Source organism: Gallus gallus, chromosome 2, assembly GCF_016699485.2.
Source record: "Gallus gallus isolate bGalGal1 chromosome 2, bGalGal1.mat.broiler.GRCg7b, whole genome shotgun sequence".
Classification (NCBI taxonomy): Eukaryota; Metazoa; Chordata; class Aves; order Galliformes; family Phasianidae; genus Gallus; species Gallus gallus.
Genome location: NC_052533.1, coordinates 94,354,523 through 94,363,152, shown reverse-complemented (window position 1 = coordinate 94,363,152; position 8,630 = coordinate 94,354,523). Strand labels below are relative to the sequence as shown.

Below are 8,630 nucleotides of genomic sequence, written 5' to 3'. Positions count from 1 at the left end.
TATCCACATTGGTAATTAGAACTTTTATATCCACTCTGGACACGAGTTCCAAAAAACTCATTCATTAGATTTTCTATTTTGAAGACAAGAGTTCATTCCATGAGATTATTGTCGTGTTACAGTTTTCCTGTGTCTCAGGCTTTCCATTCATAAAATATAAATTAATTATAAACAAATCATTAACATAAATTATTTTGAATCTGAACAATTACTTTATTTTTAGTTTGAATAAATTTGTTTACTCCCTCCCAAGTAGTTGGGCACATTGCTTCACAGGGGCCTTTGATATATTCACTGCTATTTCCTGAGTAGATACTTGGCTAAGGTTAAAAAGAATTTGGGATTTACAGAATTATGTGAGTTAGTGTTTGATCCTAGTTGGAAAGTTGGACAGAAAAATATCCCTTCTTTGGAAAAAAAATATTTCTAATATTAGCATTTCCTCCATTTTGCAACAAGTTGAAAAAAATAAAGTTCTGAAAATAACAACTTTCTGAAAAATAAGTAGCTGATCTCTCACTACCTGTATCCTCAACACTCAGCAGGAATACCAGATACATGCAGTCAGTTTTGGTGAGTGCTGGAGGAACCAGCCCATTTACCTTCTTATGTAAATGAAAATTAATATAGTTGATTCTGTTTCTTACTTGAAGAGACATTTATAGGACTGAAAGTTGCTTTCCATTTTTTTTTTAATATCTACTTACTTTTTTTTATATCTACAAAGTAATGCCTCCTATTTATTTCTGTGGAACCTACAATAGATACAAAGAGCACAACACTATTAGATAGAGCAAATTCTCAGCTACAAAACACTATTCTTCAACACAGTCACCATCATTAGCTATGCATTTTCTTCAGCGATGAATGAGAGCCTTCATGCTGTAGTCCTAAGAATCTGCATGAGCAGAGGTGACCCACTGTTTCACAGCTGCTAGGATGGTGTCACTGCTAGGAAAATGTTGCCTATGCAGCCTTTCATCAGCCTGAACAGATGGAACGCAGAAGACACCAAATCGTAACTATGTGGTGGGTGTGGTAGGACAGTCCAGCCAAGATTGGCAATGTGCCATGTTATCAAACTGCCCCTCTGCTGCCATCTGTTGCACCAAAAACTTTCCCAAATATTGGGAAAGTTAAACCCCAACTGCCGTACCACCACCATTTGCCTCTGACACTGTGGGCCAACATCATAAAATAGGAGGCATTACTTTCAGAGCAGCCTGTTCTATTTAGAAAAGCTGTGTACATTCCTGGCAACTGCTACAGCTGAGATGTTTTAGGAAAAAAAAAGAAAAAAAAAAAGAAAAAAAAAACATTTTAATAAAATAATCTAGTCACCGGACAGTGAAGAGAATCAAAGTGGGTTTTTTTTCCATTTAGGATATACAAAGCTATTTTTCTAAACTACTTAAGTCACCCTGCTTACCATAATCCTACACTTGCTTATTGAAGTTAATAATAATTCTCCTATTGATTTCAGTAAGCATAGGATCAGATCCAATGCCAGGAGGTGGAGAAGAAAATAGCAGCTAAATATTGAAGATATGATGAATACATGCACCTTTTAGCACTGCTTTTACACAGTATAGATGCTTTATCAGTGCATAAAAATAGAGTAGAATTATTACTTTGCCTTTTGTATTGATGATGTGAAAAAGCATAGTGGATCTATAACCATCTCCCTTTATTCAAATAATGTCAGGAACTCTAATTAGGCACAGGATGGATCAAAACTGTATGTACACAGAAACTGTGGGTTTTTTTGTTTGTTTGTTTGTTTGTTTGTTTGTTTGTTTTTGTGACAGATCAGGCTGAAATAAATCTGTTTTTTATTACAAATATTGTTTTTAGTATATGTCGATCTGAAAAAAAATAGATTACTAATTTCAAAACAATCTCTACAGATATCTGTTTACATATGTTAAGCCAATTAGTCCAGTGTAAACAGATTCTAAAGGCATTGCTTTAAAACTGATTGCATTAGTAAATTATGACTATAGAAATAAAAAAATATTTTTGAATAAACAAGTTATGGTCATATACAGGTAAAGAGCAAAAACTATATGAAATGTAATCCCTGAGCTTAAAAGCAGAGTAATAAATGGTTTCTTTTCTTCTATAAGATCTGATTTCTTACAGATTCCTTCTGAATTCAGCTTTGCCTACAGCAAGTGGTTAGAAAAAAAAAAAAAAGTTAAAATGGTTTCAACACAAGAAAGCATAAAGGATCATAAAGAAGCCTTTTATGTCTTTTCTTTCTCACTTTTCCTCAAAATATTTGTTACTTCCAAGTGTCTGTAAAGGCCTTTGCTCATACAAAATTTGACACTGTCAAAACCAGCACTGCCTATAAAAGCAGAAATACATTTTAGACAGCACATATATTTCTAGGCTATTTGAGCTGTCTATTGAACTTTTAATATACTTTCTGCTGTGTTACTCACAACCCTCATGCTCTAAAAGGAAAGCTTATTCTCAGTATTGGACAGCTGAAATAGCTGTATTCAGCTGAACTGGTTTGAAGTCAGTGTAGAGTTGGTTATAAAAATAAAGATCATAAACATTCATTTACATAATTTATATATTATGCTCATGTCTAAATACCATAGCTATTCTGATTATGGCTATTTGCTTCTGAAAGGTTTCGTTGTAGGTGTAGCCAGATCACTCTACATGTTCATTGTTATGACCTCCTTGTCTTGGTAAGTAAAGGACAAGTGAGGAAAGAGGATGGGTCTTGGAAGTCAAGAGGTCCATCAGAGCCTAGAAAATTGGATTCACTCCCTACAGTCTGTGAGATAAACTCTGGTTTATAATGTATGGTTGGACTCTGTGTTAGTACCTAAGAAACGAGAGAGAACATAAACACTCTGAATTTTAAGAAAATACATAACTTCCTGATTTCAGTAGGTTTCAAATACAATTTCCTAAGATCAGCCTTTCCTTCTTCCTTGTCTTGCAATAGCCAGCATTCCTCATTTGAGCAAAGTGCAAGGTGACAAACCTATGAGTTCATAGCCTTGTACTCTTATCCAAATCACTAAACTATTTAGCATTTACCAACTCTGTTGTGGTGTTTGATGCTGTCCAACATTGCTGACTCTCAAATATGCTGCAAGTGAGAGAACAATTATTTGTTTTGCTGGCTGCTTAACCACAATTGATTTTTCAGCTCAAATAAGTAAGCAGAGCAAGTAAAGCAGAGCAAGGGCTGAAATCTGTGGATTCACTACTCTATATCAGCTGAAGATCGAGTCTGAAATAAAGCTCTTTCTTCAGTATTGGATATGGAACATGGAGGTTTCATGGCTCTCTTCAGCAGGGATGTGTTGTTTATTTCATTCCCAAGGGAGAAAAAGAAGAAAGAACTTCCACTCAGAAGTATCAGGCTTTTGCAGGAAATGCCTGTTGGACAGAGAGCACTGACATTTCTGGTAGAATTGTTATTGGTAATCCTACCTGAACAGCTGCAGAATAAACTGTAGGAAATTACAGGGTTTTCTTCTGCACCCAGTGGTACAGATTTGGAAAAGATGTTAAAGAGCTTCCAAGCAGCATCTGTTCCTCTCCAGAAGGGAGAACTGAGACACACCGGCAACTGCAGGGTGGTGGCTCTTTGCTTGTACTCTTGTCACAATCCACTTTTAGAATCCCACTTCACAAACCAAGGGTTCTGGCCCAGGTCACCGAGCAGACCATCTGCACGTCCAACCAGTGCTCAACAGCAGCCAAAGGGGAGTACCTTCACTGCTAATTCCTGTGGCTGAACAACTGTCACAAGTGTTTTCTTTCAAAGGAGGTAATAGAGTTGAACTTGGGTTGCCGAAGATAATCAGAATGCTGAGAGGACCAAAGCCATGCAGAACTACATTTGTGGTGTAGATGCCATAGCCACGCGTTCAGATATTGGCTCCTGAGCTAAAATTAGGCCCTAAGACAAAATCTTGTCACCAAAACAGCACCAGAGCATCCTAACCATCACTGTAAGACAAATGGGATCTCTGCCCATATGTGCTACTTCCTGGCTTTCACACATCCAGTTCAAACGGCAGTTCCCTAACAAAAGAAAAGCCCATGGCAGCTTTGGTCTCATGCTTACCCTGCCTCCATTTTGCAGACGTGTTCACCCAGGTTACAGCTGCACAGTTCTTCTCCATCAGTCCTTTGTTTGAGTTTGTTCTTTATGGTTGCTAATGGAAAAAAAAAAAGGAGAAAGTGAGAAGCAAATGTCTGGCTGTGACAAAGCAGTGGCCAGAAGTCACTGTAGGCACAGGGAATGATTGCAGTACGCATTCAACATCTAAAATCTGCAATTATATCATTGCTTGACATTTTTTGATGTCAATAAATCTGTAAGAGCAAATAGAAGCTAATGAGCTGATGCACCTTTAGAAGACCTGCACTGTTCTTGTGTGCTGCTGCTTTTAAGTCGTAGCTCAGACTAAGCCCAAATAGCTGGGATGTTAAGTCCTGGGCACATAAATCTACAGCACTGATCTTGAGGGATGATCTCTTTCAAATGCCACTATGAACGTAAGCGGAAGAGCCTCACAGAGAACAGCTTCCGGTCATTTAAAGACATTCTCAGAATTCTCATATCCTTTACTGATTGTGATTTACTGTCAGTATTGCCTTTATGGTGAATACCATTCTTCAAATCAAATTAAGATTTTTTATTTTGGTTTTTTTTTTGGACTACATGAAGAATGATTTTTACAGGAGACAGCTGTTTTCAATTGCCAAAGCAGACACGTTCCCTGGAACGAGGTGATCAATGCTAATTTTCCAAAGGGCAGTGTGTGTTGGTGACATTTTATCTTTTGTTAATATTTATAAAATAAGCCCGTAGTTTATCTTCAGCTCGGCCTGTAAACGCTGACTTAGAGTCCAAGTTGTATTGCTTGCTTCTTTTTGCAGACATCAGCTTTAACATAAATCCCTTTGCCAGGATACGATCTCTTATCATTAACCACCAGCACAGTCCTTATCCAACTTTTCTGGACAGAAAAGCAAGATAAGTGTATAATATAGCTTTGAAGAACCTAGTTGAACCCTCTCTCAAGCAAAGTTCATCAATGGTTAACTATTAAGCTTGACTAGTATGTTTGCATTTGACCTAAAGATGACTTAAGAAACTATTTATCTGCATGAGCCCCAGCCTTTGCCATCCAGCAGACGTTAGGCACAGCATATGCATATCCTGCACAGTATTCCCGTTGGTGTGGATGCAGTACTGATACACGGGTCTGTGTTTGCAGGCATTTTAGGATTCTCTTCCAGAACTCTCAAGAGATATCTACCATTTTCTTAGATCACAATTGCAAAGCCTGGGGAGTTAATCATTCCTTTATGATGTTTCCAACACATCAATTATGAATGAACTCTCTATATTCTGTGGCTTTCTACTTTTATACCCATGTGTGCTTGTGGTGGAGAGGATGAAGGGGAGAGGCACGGAACTCAGAGAAAGAATTATCATTAGAAACACTTCAGTTGGAAGCCCTCATCTCCCCAGTACATTGCCTTGCAACTGATGAGGCCTGAACTTCAGAAAGATAAAACTTTGATAAGAAGCAGAGTGAAGGCTAACATATAGAATATTCTAATGCCGACTAAGAAAGCTAAGCTGGGGATTGGTAGTTGCCTGTGGAGGAAAGCTACTTCCAACTGCAGACAAATGAGGCACGTCCAGAATCGCCACTCACTGAGCAGTGTCATAAGGCGTGACTGGGACTCTGCAGACACTGCTTTGGGTAATCTTCTAGGTTTTATAACCTTTACCCACAAACAGTGTGTATTTACTATCACCTTCCTTCCTTTTCCAGAAAATGTCTCATTGTACCCTAACGCACAGGCATGGTTGTGTTTCACCTGGGGGATGTGAATTTTCTGTGTGATTTACACTTCTCCAAACCAGATCTAATATTGCTATTTAAATCAGATGCAGAATGTCATAAAAATAGCTGTCTATACAAATGGCTTCATAGGACTAGATCAAAGATTTGTGTTTTGGGTTTGCATTCTTTTTTTTTTCTTTTTTCTTTTTCTTTTTTTTCTTTTCCTGAATGTGTAGATTTGGATGCTTAATGGCAAAGAAAAAATATCTGTAGAAAAATAAATTAAAATTGAGAACCATACATTCCAGCATTGAAATATCACTCACATTAACCCAACCCATATAAGCTAATAAGAATACTTTTCGTTTGCTTAAATGTTAGTATTTTTTTTTCCAGTGAAAAAGTATTTTTATTCAATATTTGCATTTTGGAAAGCAAACAGACAGAAAGGAAGAGCCTTTGGATAATATTTGCAGGTTTCTCTTTGGAAGGAGAAAGAAAACGATGAAACTGTTTTGCTGTACAAGGAAAATATATAGTCTTTCTTTGCTAGCATTCAAAATACTGTGACCTTCAATGTTGTTTGTTAATAAGGGTTCCAAAATCTTAGAGAAGAGCTTGAAAATGAAAAAAACCACTTTACTTGAAGTCTCTTCTGGGAAGCAAATATCATTGATCACCAGATCTGGGTAACAAATATTAACGCAGGTCAAGTTTCAGGAAGAGAAAGGCATAAAAACACAAAGGGAGACCCTTTTAGTCTAGTGTACTTCAGAGACCTAAGATGATGACTTTGAATGTTTGTAGGAGAACAAAAACTCTTGACTGTGAGAGTCAAAGTTCCTTATGATGCTTGCCAACCGTATCTTGGGTTGCATCAAAAGAAGTTTGCCCAGCATATTGAGGAAGGGGATTCTACCCCTCTACTCTGCTCTCATAAGACCCCAACTGGAGTATCGCATTCAGTTCTGTGGATCCCAACACAATAAGGACATCCAGAGGAGGACCATGATGATGCTGTTTAAAGATGAATCATAAATTTTCTTTAAAGAAGGGAAAAAATAATGTATAGTTTAATTGAAATACACAGAATGTGCATTCTTTAAATTTGCTACTAAAATACCATATATATTGCAAGCTCACTGCAGTAGCAAGGTACTCAGCTGTATACAGTCTCCCTTCAAATGAAATTATATCCAAAATTCCATTTCTGTGTGTTTGGGTTTAGCCCAGCAGGCAGCCAAGCATTATGTAGCCATTCACTCACTTCCCCTTCAGTGGGATGTGGAAATGAATTGGAAAAAAATAAATAATAAAACTCATAAGTTGTGTGAAGGACAGCTTAATAGGAAAGAAAAGGGGAAAACACTGAAAAGAATATACAAAACAAGTACATTATTGTTTGCTATCAACCGGCTCCCAAGCAGCAGCAGGCTGCTCAGCCAACTCCTCCGGTTTTGTTGTTGTGCATTACATCATATGATATGGGACATCCTTTGGCTGGTTTGAGACAGCTGTCCTTGTTCTGTCCCCTTCCAGCCTCTTGTGCACACCCAACATTCCCACTGGCTGGGCAGAATGAGAAGCAGGAGAATCCTTGGCTCTGTGTAAGCATTGCTCTCCAACAACGAAAACATGGATGTATTATCAACATTATTTTCCTCCTAAATCCAAATCACAGCACTATACCAGCTACTACGAAGAAAATTAATTCTATCCCAGCTGAAATCAGGAAACTACAGAAGCCACAAACCAGATATGTGCCTTGTATGAAGAACTGAAATCAACCAAATTATTCCCAAACTACAGTTCGATTTGATCCCATTGAGTTATACAACCTCCAGTTGAAGACGTATCCATGTTGCAGATGGAAATCTTGATAGCAGATAAAAAGGCTCCAGAGGAAATGAACATCTTTTTTTCTCTTTGGATAATTGACTGTGGTAGGGCTATGATTGCTTAGAAACCCTTCTAATTTCCAGTAAACCAAATAAAATTGCAAATGGAAGTATCTCCTGAAGTAAATGCATTGATTACAGTGGGCAGGATCAGCAAGATGACTGTGATTCACTTAACATTCTTTATGGTTAATAAACTAAGTACAAGAATTATTGTTCATTTAACTAATAATGATTTAGAGAGACTTTATCCGTAATTACGTTTGTATTACACCCTCCCAAGCACTATTGAATAACGTTATGCAGGTTTTCTTTGAGCAAAATTGCATCAATTTGAACCACAATTGCTTCTTTTTGTCTGAGTTCAGGTTTAGTTCCATAGTATTTTATACTGACGTTACTGTTTTTTTTTTTCTATTGATTTCTGAATAACATTGTACTTTTCATATGTTTATATAAGAAAAAAATCTATCTGGATTCAGAGAGTCCTAACTAAAGCTGTATATGACTAAAACTGTAATAGAAAGTTCCCGGAAGTGACTCCAGGTTTCCTGTTCTCCTTTGTGACTCAGAATATAATGGGAAGCACTCTCTCCAATCTCTAAAGGAATCCATATAAAGCATAAGTAAATTTAAATAGTATAAAATAGTGTCCAAGCTAATTAAATACTCAGCCCAAATAGTTTAATCCTTAATATACAGAGTTATCCTTGTATCTACGAAGTAATTACTTGATCTGGAATGGACTGCTATTCTGACAATGAGTAAAGTTTCTGGCTTTGCAGTAATTTGTTGGTAACATGAGAGAGAATATAACTCTCTCACCTAAGAAGGCTGAAGAACAGTGTTACAAAATATCTAAGTCTAAAATACTAAAGTTATGATAACTATG

At 37.1% G+C, this 8,630-nt stretch overlaps 1 long non-coding RNA gene across 1 annotated transcript; it reads left to right on the top strand.

Annotated features, from left to right (window-relative positions):
• The first annotated feature begins 3,678 nt into the window (after positions 1 to 3,678).
• Positions 3,679 to 7,851, top strand: LOC121109730. Its single transcript, XR_005857406.2, has 2 exons — positions 3,679 to 3,802; positions 7,380 to 7,851. It is a non-coding gene; the product is annotated as an uncharacterized LOC121109730 (long non-coding RNA).
• Positions 7,852 to 8,630: the final 779 nt, after the last annotated feature.